The 15,710-nt window shown below is 45.6% G+C and overlaps 4 non-coding genes across 4 annotated transcripts; 2 read left to right on the forward strand and 2 right to left on the reverse strand.

Moving 5' to 3' along the window:
* Positions 1–3,997: 3,997 nt before the first annotated feature.
* trnam-cau (transfer RNA methionine (anticodon CAU)) lies at positions 3,998–4,071 on the reverse strand. Its single transcript has one exon. It is a non-coding gene; the product is annotated as a tRNA-Met (tRNA).
* A 94-nt stretch (positions 4,072–4,165) lies between these two features.
* Positions 4,166–4,248, forward strand: trnal-cag (transfer RNA leucine (anticodon CAG)). Its single transcript has one exon. It is a non-coding gene; the product is annotated as a tRNA-Leu (tRNA).
* Positions 4,249–4,914: 666 nt separating this feature from the next.
* trnam-cau (transfer RNA methionine (anticodon CAU)) lies at positions 4,915–4,988 on the reverse strand. The gene has a single exon. It is a non-coding gene; the product is annotated as a tRNA-Met (tRNA).
* Positions 4,989–5,083: 95 nt separating this feature from the next.
* On the forward strand, positions 5,084–5,166 carry trnal-cag (transfer RNA leucine (anticodon CAG)). Its single transcript has one exon. It is a non-coding gene; the product is annotated as a tRNA-Leu (tRNA).
* Positions 5,167–15,710: the final 10,544 nt, after the last annotated feature.

Raw genomic sequence — 15,710 nt, forward strand, 5'->3', positions numbered from 1 at the left:
AACCTAACCATTGGCTGCGGGCCCAAGCTACAGTCTTTAACCCTCTGGCAAGTTTATCAAGAAATGCAGTAATGTTGACAAAGCACTGCAATTCAGTTCATGCTAGAATTAACCAAACATAAAAGTAACACTGACCTGCAGTACATGGCCTTTAAAGTAACACTTTAGTGCAATGTATGGGATTCTATGGCACTTGGAATTTCAAGTCATGACATTTCAGAAAAAATGGACATGTTGATTGAATCGGATTCAACTGAATTTCACGAAATAACATGTTGTGATGTTTACCGGAAGAAGATGCAGTAGAATTTCATGGCAAGGATTCTTGGAAATTTCTTGGAATGAAATGTCATGGGTTTGGGGGCATGGGGTGGAGTGTCATGACACAAGATTCAAGGAATGTCATGTAAAACATTACATTGGCATTAACAAGACATGCCATTAGAATCAGAATCAGAATCAGAATCAGAAAGAGCTTTATTGCCAAGTGTGCTTGCACACACAAGGAATTTGTTTTGGTACTGAGGCTTCCAGTGGACGTATACAAATACAACATGAAACATAATACTACAAATTATAAGAATAAAAAATAAAAATAAAAATATATGAGAATAAAACTATCACAGTTGGGTTTAGTCAGAATAGACATTTTCAGATTTACAGATTATGAACCTATTTACAGTGTTTTGAATATTATAAATAAATAAATCTACATATAAGTATCACCTGAGTTGTGGGATATTGCACTAAACAGTGGGAGTATTGCACTTACAGGCATATGCCTTGGGAGGAGTGTTAACTGTTCAGGAGGGAAATGGCCTGTGGGAAGAAACTGTTCCTGTGCCGAGATGTTCTTGTGGCCAGTGATCTGAGTCTCCGTCTTGACGGTAACAGTTCAAACAGGTGGTGTCCAGGGTGAGTGGAGTCTGTGATGATTTTACCTGCTCTCTTCCTCTCTCTGGAAGAGTACAGGTCCTGGAGGTTTGGCAGGGGGGCACCAATAATCCTCTCCGCAGTCCGGACTGTCCGTTGTAGTCTCCTGATGTCTGATTTGGTAGCTGAACCAAACCAGACAGTGATGGAAGCGCACAAGACAGACTCAATGACGGCTGAGTAGAACTGAATCAGCAGATCCTGTGGCAGGTTGAACTTCCTCAGCTGGCGAAGGAAGTACAGTCTCTGCTGGGCCTTTTTCACAGTGGAGTCAATGTGATTGTCCCACTTCAGGTCCTGAGAGATGATAGTGCCCAGGAACCTGAATGACTCCACTGCTTCCACAGTGCTGTTCATGATGGTGAGTGGGAGGAGTGCTGAGCTGTTCCTCCTGAAGTCCACGATCATCTCCACTGTTTTGAGCGTGTTCAGCTCAAGGTTGTTATAACTGCACCAGGCAGCCAGCTGTTCAACCTCCAGTCTGTAAGCAGACTCGTCACCGTTTCGGATGAGACCGATGACAGTGGTGTCGTCTGCAAATTTCAGGAGCTTGACAGTGGGGTCTTTAGAAGTGCAGTCATTAGTGTACAGGGAGAAGAGCAGTGGGGAGAGAACGCACCCTTGGGGAGCACCAGTGCTGATTGTGAGTGTCTTGGATGTGTGTTTCCCCAGTCTCACTCGCTGCTGCCGGTCCGTCAGGAAGCTGGTGATCCACTGACAGATCGAGGATGGTATGGAGAGCTGGGTCAGTTTGGCTGTGAGAAGACCAGGCATGATGGTATTGAAGGCCGAACTGAAGTCCACAAAGAGGATCCTTGCATAAGTCCCTGGTCTGTCGAGATGTTGCAGGATATAATGCAGTCCCATGTTGACTGCATCATCCACAGACCTGTTTGCTCTGTAAGCAAACTGAAAGGGATCCAGCAGGGGTCCAGTGATGTCCTTCAGGTGGGCCAGCACCAGTCTTTCAAACGACTTCATGACCACAGACGTGAGAGCGACAGGTCTGTAGTCATTAAGTCCAGTGATTTTGGGTTTTTTGGGGACAGGAATGATAGTGGAGCGTTTGAAGCAGCAGGGAACTTCACACTGCTCCAATGATCTGTTGAAGATCTGCGTGAAGACCGGGGCCAGTTGGTCAGCGCAGGCTTTTAAACAAGCAGATGAGATGCCGTCTGGGCCTGAGGCTTTCCTAGTCTTCTGTTTTTTGAAGACTCGGCTCACGTCCTCCACACAGACCTTAAGCTCAGGTTGGATGGCAGGAGGGGGAAGTGATAATTGGAGAACAGGAGGTGATGCTGAATGTGTGAAGTGCAGATCAGACCGGGTGTGTGGTGTGAATGAGGGCTTTTCAAACCGGCAGTAAAATGAATTTAAATCGTCAGCCAGGTGTTGATTGTCCACAGATCGAGGGGATGGTGACTTGTAGTTGGTAATGTTCCTCAGGCCATTCCAGACTGATGATGGGTCGTTGGATGAAAACTGTTTTTTTCAGTTTATCAGAGTAGTTCCTTTTAGCAACTCTGATCTCCTTTGTCAATCTGTTTCTGGCCTGGTTATACAAGATTTTATCCCCACTTCTGTAAGCATCCTCTTTGGCATGACGAAGGTGTTTGAGTTTCCCAGTAAACCATGGTTTATCATTAGTGAATGATAAGAATATCCTGGTAGGAATGCATGTATCCTCACAGAAACTTATATATGATGTTACAGTATCTGTGAGCTCATCCAGATCATTGGTAGCAGCTTCAAAAACAGTCCAATCAGTGCAATCAAAGCAGGCCTGTAGATTCTGCTCTGCTTCATTAGTCCATCTTTTTACAGTCCTTATTCCAGGTTTAGCTGATTTCAGTTTCTGCCTGTAGGTCGGTATGAGATGAACCAAACAGTGATCAGAGAGCCCCAAAGCTGCCCGTGGGACGGAGTGATATGCATTTCTTATTGTGGTGTAACAGTGGTCCAGTATATTACTGTCTCTGGTGGGACATGTAACGTGCTGTCTGTATTTTGGTAGTTCACGGGAAAGATTTGCTTTGTTAAAATCCCCAAGAATGATTAAAAGAGAGTCTGGGTACCTTTGTTCCGTTTCAGATATTTGTTCAGCCAGCTGTTGTAGCGCCGCGCTCGCGCACGCGTCTGGAGGGATGTAAACATTCACGAGAATGAAAGAGGAAAATTCCCGAGGCGAGTAGAAGGGTTTACAGTTTATGAAATGTGCCTCTAAATTAGGAGAGCACATCTTCTTCAGTGTTGTTACATCTGAACACCAACTTTCGTTAATGTAGAAACACAATCCACCACCTCTCGTTTTCCCCGTTAGCTCCGCGATGCGATCCGCTCGGAACAGCTGGAAGCCCGGCAGATGTATTGCGTTGTCCGGTATGGCTTCACTCAGCCAGGTTTCAGTGAAGCACAAAGCAGCAGAGTTTAAAAAATCCTTGTTAGTGTGGGTGAGGAGAAGAAGTTCATCCGTTTTGTTAGGAAGGGATCGGAGATTCGCGAGATGAATGCTGGGGAGTGCAGTGCGCAGGCCGCGCTCGCGGAGTTTAACCAGCGCGCCGGCCTGCTTCCCGCGTTTGCGTCTGAACGCGCGTTTGAACAACAACGCTGCCCCTCCGACGAGAATGTCCAGCAAAACGTCCGAATAATCAAAAACTGTAGAAAAGGTTTCTGGTGTGTGTTTCCTAATGTCCAGTAGTTCGTCTTTGGTGAAACTGATAGGAAAAGAATGACTAAACGTAGAACAAACGAACAAAAACAACACAATAGCTGGAGAGCTCCACACCGAGGCAGCCATCCGCGGCGCCATCTTGGATCTCGTGTGTTTTCTGAACACAGCGGTCAATGAAGGAATGATATAAGCCTTAACAAAACATTGTAACAACACTGACACATATGACATGAATATGAGAGTAATACTATTACTGTATTTGTTCAACATTAGTCTTAAAAAAACACTGGATTTCAATTACATTGCATATGAAGAAATGGACAAAGGCATAAAAGGGAATACAGAAAGCAGCTCCTTTATTTACACGGACCCGTGTATCAAAAAGCACCATTCTGCCCCGTGTGAGGCTCGAACTCACGACCTTCAGATTATGAGACTGACGCGCTGCCTAACTGCGCCAACGTGGCATGTGCTGTGACATGGGTGAGCGTTGACCCCTAGATTCTAGATCATCTGCCATTCCGTGTAGGTGCAAAAATGCTGCTCACCTCTGGCCGTCATGTCAGGATGGCCGAGCGGTCTAAGGCGCTGCGTTCAGGTCGCAGTCTCCCCTGGAGGCGTGGGTTCGAATTCCACTTCTGACAAACCAACATTTGGCTGCGGGCCCAAGATAGAGTCTTTAACCCTTTGGCAAGTTTATCAAGAAATGCAGTAATGTTGACAAAGCACTGCAATTCAGTTCATGCTAGAATAAACCAAACATTAAAGTAACACTGACCTGCAGTACATGACCTTTAAAGTAACACTTTAGTGCAATGTATGGGATTCTATGGCACTTGGAATTTCAAGTCATGACATTTCAGAAAAAATGGACATGTTGATTGAATCGGATTCAACTGAATTTCACGAAATAACATGTTGTGATGTTTACCGGAAGAAGATGTAGTAGAATTTCATGGCAGGATTCTTGGAAATTTCTTGGAATGAAATGTCATGGGTTTGGGGGCATGGGGTGGAGTGTCATGACACAAGATTCAAGGAATGTCATGTAAAACATTACATTAGCATTAACAAGACATGCCATTAGAATGAAAGAATGATATAAGCCTTAACAAAACATTGTAACAACACTGACACATATGACATGAATATGAGAGTAATACTTTTACTGCATTTGTTCAACATTAGTCTTAAAAAAACACTGGATTTCAATTACAGTGCATATGAAGAAATGGACAAAGGCACATTAGAGGGAATACAGAAAGCAGCTCCTTTATTTACACGGTCCCGTGTATCAAAAAGCACCATTCTGCCCCGTGTGAGGCTCGAACTCACGACCTTCAGATTATGAGACTGACGCGCTGCCTAACTGCGCCAACGAGGCATGTGCTCTGACTCGGGTGAGCGGTGAAGCCCTAGATTCTAGATCATCTGCCATTGTGTGTAGGTGCAAAAATGCTGCTCACCACTGGCCGTCATGTCAGGATGGCCGAGCGGTCTAAGGCGCTGCGTTCAGGTCGCAGTCTCCCCTGGAGGTGTGGGTTCGAATCCCACTTCTGACAAACCTAACCTTTGGCTGCGGGCCCAAGCTAGAGTCTTTAACCCTCTGGCAAGTTTATCAAGAAATGCAGTAATGTTGACAAAGCACTGCAATTCAGTTCATGCTAGAATAAACCAAACATTAAAGTAACACTGACCTGCAGTACATGACCTTTAAAGTAACACTTTAGTGCAATGTATGGGATTCTATGGCACTTGGAATTTCAAGTCATGACATTTCAGAAAAAATTGACATGTTGATTGAATCGGATTCAACTGAATTTCACGAAATAACATGTTGTGATGTTTACCGGAAGAAGATGCAGTAGAATTTCATGGCAAGGATTCTTGGAAATTTCTTGGAATGAAATGTCATGGGTTTGGGGGCATGGGGTGGAGTGCATGACACAAGATTCAAGGAATGTCATGTAAAACATTACATTAGCATTAACAAGACATGCCATTAGAATGAAAGAATGATATAAGCCTTAACAAAACATTGTAACAACACTGACACATATGACATGAATATGAGAGTAATACTATTACTGCATTTGTTCAACATTAGTCTTAAAAAAACACTGGATTTCAATTACAGTGCGTATGAAGAAATGGACAAAGGCATAAAAGGGAATACAGAAAGCAGCTCCTTTATTTACACGGTCCCGTGTATCAAAAAGCACCATTCTGCCCCGTGTGAGGCTCGAACTCAAGACCTTCAGATTATGAGACTAACGCGCTGCCTAACTGCGCCAACGTGGCATTTGCTGTGTCTCAGGTGAGCGTTGACCGATAGATTCTAGATCATCTGCCATTCCGTGTAGGTGGAAAAATGCTGCTCACAATTGCCGTCATGTCAGTATGGCCGAGCGGTCTAAGGCGCTGCCTTCAAGCTGGGGAACAATTGTCCGACAAAGATGGGGAAGAAGGGAAGAAAAGGGGGAAGGAAGAAAAAGAGAGGGGGAAGAAGAGAAAGAAAAAACGAAGAAAAGAAAGGCTGAAATTTGATTTCAAAGATATGCCTTCATTAGCATAGATCTTATGATACATTTTCCGGTTTCTTCGTGTGTGAAAATCACGCATTTATATCACACTGTTTTCTATTTCAGGTGTGCACCAAGACCGGGGTTCGAATCCAGCTAAAGACAACTTTTTGTAATATTTATTATTTGAATAAATAATCATTATTTTTGAATGCATACTGTTCCCGTTTTAATAAAATATACATATTTAATTTGTTTGTTGTGTTTTTTGATATTCTATCATGAAAAATAATGTTATTTGCATTATTATGCAATGAACAAAGATGCAAATCATTAATTAGTAACTTATATGCTGTAAAATGTTTCACAAGAATAACAAAATGTACAAATTATATTTTTATATACAAATGTTATATTGTTGCAGTGTACTGATAAAATATTGTTATAATAAAGTAAAAGTAAATAAGCTAAATTTTTTAATGCATACTGTTCCTGTCATGACAGACTGAAGGAAGCAAGTGCAGTATAACTCTTTATTTAAGGTAGAACAAATATGAATCCAACACAGGCAAACAGGTAAGTGACGCAGGAACTCCGATGGTCAGATGATGGGTGAAGAAGCAGAGATGCGGTGATGAGTGTCCAATAGTGCGATAATGTCCATAAAATCCACAGAACGAAAACCGGAACAAGGAATGCAAGAGACTGGAACGCGACAGGAACACAGACACACCGGGAAACCACATACAACGATCTGACAGGGAAGATGAGAAAATGGTGAGTATAAATACACATGATCTGACAAGCTGCAGCTGGTGAAAGGGATAATGAGTGGATGGGTGATGAGCGCTGATGAGCGGAACGCCCATCTAATCAGCGCGCTGACATATAACAACAGAAACACGAGACAAGAAGAAAACGTAGGATTTACCAACCGTGACAGTACCCCCTTCCCTAGGAACGCCTCCTGGCGTTCCCAGACTCCCTTACCTGCCGATTGTAATCATCGATAAGGGAGTGATCCAGGATGTCTCTAGCCGGTACCCAACTTCTCTCCTCCGGACCGTAACCTTCCCAGTCCACCAAGTACTGGAATCCGCGTCCCCTCCGTCTAGAGTCCAGAACACGATTGACCGAATAAGTAGGCTCCCTGTCTACGAGACGCGGCGGGGGGGGAACCGGGACTGGCGGATTAATGCGAGCAAAAAATACGGGCTTAATTTTGGAAACATGAAATACGGGATGAATCCTCCTGTACACTGGAGGAAGATTGAGACGGACTGTCACTGGACTAATGATTTTAGTGACAGAGAACGGGCCAATGAATTTTGGTGCGAGCTTATTCGAAACGGAGCGGAGAGGAATGTCCTTGGTAGAAAGCCACACTTTGGAACCGACGACGTATACGGGAGGCCTCCGCCGGTGGCGATCGGCTTTGGCCTTGGTGCGTGCCCCCACTTGGAGTAGAGTCTCACGGGCTCTAGTCCAAGTGCGGTGACACCTCTGGACGAAGGCGTGGGCGGAGGGGACCGCGACTTCGGATTCCAGACTAGGAAAAATTGGTGGCTGGTAACCTACACTACACTCAAATGGTGATAGGCCCGTGGATGACACTGGCAACGTGTTGTGGGCGTACTCCACCATAGACAATTGCTGACTCCAGGTGGAAGGATTCTTGGACACTAAACATTGCAACGTTCTCTCCAAATCTTGGTTGGCTCGCTCAGTTTGACCATTGCTCTGGGGATGGAACCCAGAGGACAGACTGACAGTCGCCCCCAGAAGTTTACAAAACTCTCGCCAAAATTTGGACACAAATTGGGGTCCTCTGTCAGAAACCACGTCTATCGGGAGGCCATGAAGCCGAAAGACGTGGTCAACGACAACCAACGCTGTCTCCTTGGCTGAAGGTAATTTGGGCAAGGGAATGAAATGGGCCGCCTTCGAGAACCGGTCCACCACGGTCAAAACTACCGTGTGACCCTGGGAGGGTGGGAGGGCGGTGATAAAATCTAGCGCGATATGGGACCAGGGTCTCGAAGGCACCGGCAGCGGTTGGAGTAAGCCATCTGGAGGTTGATTGGAAGTCTTACCCGTGGCACAAACTGAGCAAGCCATTACAAAACTGCGAACGTCACGAGCCATGAGAGGCCACCAGAATCGTTGCTTAACCAAAAACATAGTACGATTGACTCCTGGATGACAAGCCATATTGGAACAATGACCCCACTGAATGACGCTGGACCGTAAACTCTCCGGCACAAACAAACGGTTCGGTGGGCAACGAGTCGGAGGCGTTACCCCTTCTAAGGCCTTCTTGACCTTCGATTCGACCTCCCATGTGAGTGTAGAGATGAATAGATTCTCTGGTAAAATGCACTCGGGAGTAGACGGGCGATCGGAACGGTCAAAAATGCGCGATAAAGAATCGGGTTTGATGTTTTTGGAACCCGGGCGGTATGAAAGAGTAAAGTCAAAACGTCCGAAAAAAAGAGCCCACCGAGCCTGCCTGGAATTAAGTCTTTTAGCAGTACGAATGTATTCCAGATTCTTGTGGTCGGTCCAGACGATAAAAGGTACCCCTGACCCTTCTAACCAGTGGCGCCACTCCTCCAAAGCTAACTTGACTGCCAACAACTCTCTGTTGCCAATGTCATAATTGCTTTCGGCAGGGGATAAACGATGTGAAAAAAACGCACAAGGGTGCATCTTGTCGTCTGAAGGAGAGCGCTGGGATAACACTGCACCTACCCCCACCTCTGACGCATCGACCTCCACCACGAACTGACGTGATGGATCAGGGGTTATCAGGATAGGGGCTGAAACGAAGCAACCCTTTAGTTTGGCAAACGCAGCTTCTGCTGCGTCTGACCACCTGAACGTCGTTCTGGGGGAGGTCAAGGCGGTCAGAGGCGCGGCTAGTCGGCTGAAATTGCGAATAAAACGCCGGTAAAAATTGGCGAACCCCAGAAACCTCAGTAGGGCCTTACGGGAATCTGGACTTGGCCGATTCACCACAGCCTTAACCTTGTCAGGATCCATGCGCATTCCCTCAACCGAGATGATGTGACCTAGAAAAGGAACAGACTGTGCATGAAAAACGCATTTCTCCGCCTTGACAAAAAGCCCATTCTCTAGCAACCTCTGAAGCACTTGTCGAACGTGTTGCACGTGTTCCTGGAGAGACGAAGAAAAAATCAATATATCATCCAGGTAGACATATATGAACTGATCGATCATGTCTCGCAACACGTCATTGACAAGTGCTTGGAAGACCGCTGGGGAGTTGGAAAGGCCGAACGGCATAACCAAATATTCAAAGTGCCCCCTAGGGGTGTTAAAAGCGGTCTTCCATTCATCCCCCTCCCTGATGCGGACCAAATGATAAGCATTCCTTAAATACAGTTTTGTGAAGATAGATGCTCCTTGCAACCTCTCGAAAGCTGAAGACATCAACGGCAAAGGATAAGTATTCTTTACCGTGATGTTGTTCAACCCCCGGTAATCAATACAAGGTCGCAATGATCCATCTTTCTTCCCCACAAAAAAGAACCCCGCCCCCGCTGGAGAAGAGGAAGGGCGGATGAATCCCGTTGCTAGAGAATCAGAAATGTATTTCTCCATGACCTCTCTCTCTGGGACAGAGAGTGAATATAACTTGCCCTTAGGCGGAGACGTACCTGGCAGTAAGTCTATAGCACAGTCATAGGGACGATGCGGAGGAAGAGAATCAGCCCGAGACTTACTGAACACCTCCTTCAGATCCCGATACTCCGTGGGCACGTTTGATAAATCCACAGTCTCCTCCTGTAACACATGAACAGGAACAGACGGACAGGCAGACACAAGACAAGACTTATGACAAGAACTGCTCCATGATGCCACCGATTTGATCTGCCAGTCTATTTTGGGGTTGTGACGGGTGAGCCATGGGTGACCAAGAACGATGGGTGCTAGTGGAGTGTCCAGAATGTAAAAGGAAATAGTCTCAGAATGATTGCCGGATGTGATGAGTGTGATGTCTTCGGTGATCAGTGAAATCGTGGGGAGTCTTTGTCCATTGAGGGCGTGAACGTTGATCTGGTGTGAAAGGGGTTTGAGGGGAATTTGATATCTAAGTGCAAATGAGTGATCCATGAAATTACCTTCCGCCCCTGAGTCCAGTAGTGCCCGACAGTCGTGGAGGTGAGTTGACCATCGGAGTCTTACCGGGAGGAAGGTAGATGTAGATGAGGGCTTCTCGGCAGAGATCCCACCCGACAGTAGCCTCATACTTACTGTCGGGCTGGGCCTTTTAACGGACAATTGTACGCGAAATGTCCAGCTCCACCGCAGTAAAGGCAAAGGCCCAGGGATCTCCGCCTCTCCTTCTCCTCCCGGGAAAGCCGGGCTCGACCCACCTGCATGGGCTCGTGCTCGTAGACGGGGCTGACCGCGCCCCCGCCTCCCGAACGCATTCCCTCGGCACCTCCAGAGGGACGGTCCGGTTGGAAACGTCTGATGCCTCGTGATAGACGTGTGTCAACTCTTAGTGCCAGCGCGATCAGATCATTAAGTCCGGTAGGCAGGTCCATGGCGTAAATCTCTCTTTGGACGCGGTCAGCCAGCCCATGCAGGAACATGTCCCACTGCGCCTCCTCGTTCCATTGGCTCTCAGCCGCCAGGGTGCGAAATTCGATTGAAAATTCTGATACGGATCTTTCTCCTTGTCGTAATTCGGCCAGCACCCTGGCAGCTTCTCTTCCCGTCGCGGCTCGGTCGAATACCCGCCGCATCTCGTCGGAGAGCCGCTGGAACGAGGAACAGCAGTCGTCTTGGTTAGCCCACACCGCCGTTCCCCATAGCGCCGCTTTCCCCGTCAGAAGCGTCAGAACGAATGCGACCTTGGTCTGTTCCTCTTGAAAGGTTCTAGGTTGCAGAGAAAAGTGCATATCACATCTGGTTAAGAACGCACGACAGTAATTGGGTTCACCTGCATATGGCTCAGGGACTGGTAGACGAGGCTCTGACGGTGATGGGTCCGCTGGTGGTGGTGGGGGAATTGGCGGTGCGGGTGGCGCAGCGGGCATGCGAAGCTGTTGAATCTGTTGGGTGAGCCCGGACACCTGCGCCACTAAAGCCTGAACAGCACGAGCCGTATCGTTGAGATTCTTTTCTTGGATATCCATTCTTTGACTGCTGTTACTCAGAAACGCCTCTAACGATGTGGATGAGTCTCCTGCTGCTCCCATGCTTTGTTGGTCAGATCGTTCTGTCATGACAGACTGAAGGAAGCAAGTGCAGTATAACTCTTTATTTAAGGTAGAACAAATATGAATACAACACAGGCAAACAGGTAAGTGACGCAGGAACTCCGATGGTCAGATGATGGGTGAAGAAGCAGAGATGCGGTGATGAGTGTCCAATAGTGCGATAATGTCCATAAAATCCACAGAACGAAAACCGGAACAAGGAAGGCAAGAGACTGGAACGCGACAGGAACACAGACACACCGGGAAACCACATACAACGATCTGACAGGGAAGATGAGAAAATGGTGAGTATAAATACACATGATCTGACAAGCTGCAGCTGGTGAAAGGGATAATGAGTGGATGGGTGATGAGCGCTGATGAGCGGAACGCCCATCTAATCAGCGCGCTGACATATAACAACAGAAACACGAGACAAGAAGAAAACGTAGGATTTACCAACCGTGACAGTTCCAGTGTTTATAAAATATACATATGTAATTTGTTTGTTGTTTTTTGATATTCTTTCATTAAAAAAAAAATGTTATTTGCATTATTATGCAACGAACAAAGATGCAACCCATTAAATAGTAACTAATATGAAGAATGTCTGTCACAAGAATAACAAAATGGACAAATTATTTTTTTAAATACAAATGTTATATTGGTGCAGTGTACTGATGAAATATTGTGTTAATATGAAAGTAAAAGTAAATAAGCAAATTCTTTTTGAATGCATACTGTTCCAGTGTTAATAAAATATACATATGTAATTTGTTTGTTGTGTTTCTTTGATATTCTTTCATAAAAATATATAATTGCCAATGGAACAGTGTTATTATTTAGTAGTTGTTGTATTATTATTGATCTGATTAAGTATTTTTTTAGGTTACATTCAAACAAGACACTTGCAAATCTGTTATTTGTAATGAACAAAGATGCAACCCATTAAATAGTAACTAATATGCTGAAAATGTCAATCACAAGAATAACAAAATGTATAAATTATATTTTTTATATACAAATGTTATATTGTTGCAGTGTTCTGATGAACTAGTGTTATATGAAAGTCAAAGTCAAAAAGAAATCACTTGCCAATTTGTTTTTATTTTCCAATCATGCCAACAGAACAGTAATGAATATTAAAATGTTAAATACTGGTAACATGTTTTAAAAATAAATAAATAAAATGAAGAGTTAAATAGGTTTTCAAAAACAAGAAATAAAAAGTTAAAATGTTAAATAACGTTAAAAAAAACAATTAAATAATATTCAACACAAGTATTAACTATTTAAACAACTGTTTACACTATATACATGATGCTATATACCTGAAAATATATACATTATTTGGAAATGGTTCTCCGCATTTCCTCTAACCACACTTCTTTTGAAACAGTCTCAGTCTGTGGGCAGTACACCCTGCCCCTGTACTGGCTATGTCCTGTAGCACTTGTTTTAAATTGCCCACATTTTTTGCAAGTGTTGGCCTCTACGGTTCTCCTGTAGGGTCTGTTGGGCATGGCGTCTGGATTGGCAGCTGGTGAAGCGGGTAAGCGGGTGCCCTGTACAGCTGTTGGCTGTAACAGTGGCTGTACCATTTGCATCCCCTGGGCCATTGGGATGCCCTGGATCATTTGCACTCCCTGGAACATTGGCACACCCTGGAACATTGGCACAGCCTGGAACATGGGCACACCCTGGAAACCTGGTGCTGATGGTATAAGTATATTTGGTACCATCTGCAGTGATGCTCCAGATGCAGATGGTGTCAGCAACGTCTGACTCTGCGCTGGTGCCTTGGGTCTGAGAGGGGGTCGCCCAACAGAAGTCTGCCTCTGCTTTGCCTGACCAGCTGTACTCTCTGGTAGCTTGTACTGGTGCTGCTCCCCTGGTTGTTCTGGCTCAGTCCGTAGACGTTTGGCTACCTGGAGAGGCTCATGAACTTCAGGGAGGGGCTGAGGCAACTGAATGCCCTGAAGCAGCACAGACAGCTCCTGCTTTTTCTGTCTTTTGTTATACCACTGAATCAGGGTGTTCTGGTTAACCTCCACCAGCTGCATGGATGTTCCTCCCATCACCAAGCTGTTGCCCAGTACAAGCTGCCTTATCCTGCGATAGTCTTGCAGGATCAGAGACAATGTTGACAGGGCTCCCTTGCCTTAACTTTTGGGGCTTGGGTGGACAGTGCAAAGTCTGATGAAGATGGTCTCCACCAGACAGCAACAGTCAGGCCACTGAGCAGGAGCGCTGCTTGCACCCAGCACACATCTGGTGGTGCTCTCTACAACAGGGTGAGTGGGCTTCTTCGGGACCTTGAAGCGTCCACTCAGCAGTCTCTTTCGGCATCGACTGTCATACACCACCCGTTCCTTGTCCCGGTCATCCAGGTTCTGCCAAAGAGCAATTATGGTGTTGGCTTCCTGGTTGGTCAGGCAGAGGGCTGTGTGGTCCCGGAGATCCACCAGATATTCTGCCAGCTGGTCCACATGTTGATAACCCGGGATATTTTGGTAGTCAACAGCCTATTAAAAAACACAAACATGCAATACAATTATTACATCACATCTGTCTAATGCATAATTCCATAACTGATTTTGTTATTTTCCTGTTTATCACCGTAAAGCACTGTATAGTACAAAGCAGAGAGAGCGCCATTCTTGACATTTTACAAAGAACCAAATAAATAAAGATGACTTGACTTGATGTGTATTTGCAGCTTACAAATGAATTTAGGCTGTACTTTTAAATGTAAAATATGTGGAAAGTCTGGATTTAAAGCACTGGATGTTAATTCATCATAATTATTCTAGTTAATTTGAAAGACATACAAAGGAGTAGTATTTACCGTCTCTTCTTCATCAACATCCTGACCAGCATCCTCTGGCTCTGAGGGGAGTGTTGAAACAGATGTTTCAGAGGGAATCAGAATCAGAATGAATCAGAATCAGAATGGGGGGTTTTAATCGCCTTGAATATTTACAGACAAGGAATTTACTTTGGCAGGAGGTGCATACATATAACATACAACATATAAGGTACATGCTATAATAACACCACAAATGTGCCCACATGGGGTATCCAATAAAGCAATGGTGCAAATATGCCAAAGTGCAACAATAGCAATAAGTTCAAGTTTAAAGCCAGTGTCACTGAGAGCTCAAGGCCTTGTTAAGGAGACCAGTAGCAGAAGGGAAAAAACTGTTCTTATGACGTGAGGTGCTGGTCTTGACGGACCGCAGCCTTCTGCCAGAGGGGAGTAGCTGAAACAGGGAATTACCAGGATGGGAGGGATCTGCCACAATCTTCTTCGCCCGTTTCAGCGCCCTTGAGGAGTACAAGTCCTCGAGGGAAGGCAGATTGCAACCAATCACCTTCTCCGCAGTGCGGATGATACACTGCAGTCTGCTCTTATCCTTGGCCGTGGCAGCAGCATGCCATGTGGTGATGGAGGAGGTAAGAATGGACTCTATGATGGCTGTATAAAAGTGAACCATCATTGTCTTCGGGAGCTTGAATTTCTTCAGTTGCCGTAGGAAATACATCCGCTGAAGTGCTTTCTTGGCGAGGGAGCTGATGTTCAGTTCCCACTTTAGGTTCTGGGAGAGGATAGTGCCCAGGAAACAGAAGGACTCCACAATGTTTACTGGGGAGTCACACAGGTTGATGGGAGTAGGTGGGGCTGTACTCCTTCTCAGTACCGCTGCTAGACATTTTGGTGCCCTAAGCATAATTCCTTTATGGTGCCCCCCGCCCCCGGGAAAAAAAACGTTTATTTTTGCCGGTTTAACTTTAACTTTTTAACGCGCAATCCAACGGAACACTGAGGCGGCGGCGGCACCATCGTTACTTTCTAGAGCAATTAAATACTCTTGTTCCGGCTGTCTTGTTATATACATCCCTAAAAAGTGCCTAATATTTCTATAATGAAATAATATCGGCACTATAATTATTATGACTATGATATGATGATTGATTTTTCATTAGGCTATTTTTGGTGCCCCCCTCAGCACTTGGTGCCCTACGCACAGCGCGTGATGCGCGTGGTGGGAGCGGCGGCGCTGCTCCTTCTAAAGTCCACTACCATCTCCACTGTCTTTAGAGCATTGAGCTCTAAATTGTTCTGACTACACCAGGACACCAGGTTGTCAACTTCCCACCTGTAGTCAGACTCATCCCCATCAGAGATGAGCCCAATGAGGGTGGTGTCATCCGCAAACTTCAAGAGTTTGACGGATGGGTGACTGGAGGTGCAGCTGTTGGTGTATAGGGAGAAAAGCTGAGGAGAAAGGACGCAGCCCTGAGGGGAGCCGGTGCTGATAAACTGGGGGTCAGAGACTTGTGACCCCAGCT

Source organism: Siphateles boraxobius, unplaced genomic scaffold (genome assembly GCF_051911475.1).
Source record: "Siphateles boraxobius isolate OS27281-9 unplaced genomic scaffold, OSU_SipBor_1 42, whole genome shotgun sequence".
Taxonomy (NCBI): domain Eukaryota; kingdom Metazoa; phylum Chordata; class Actinopteri; order Cypriniformes; family Leuciscidae; genus Siphateles; species Siphateles boraxobius.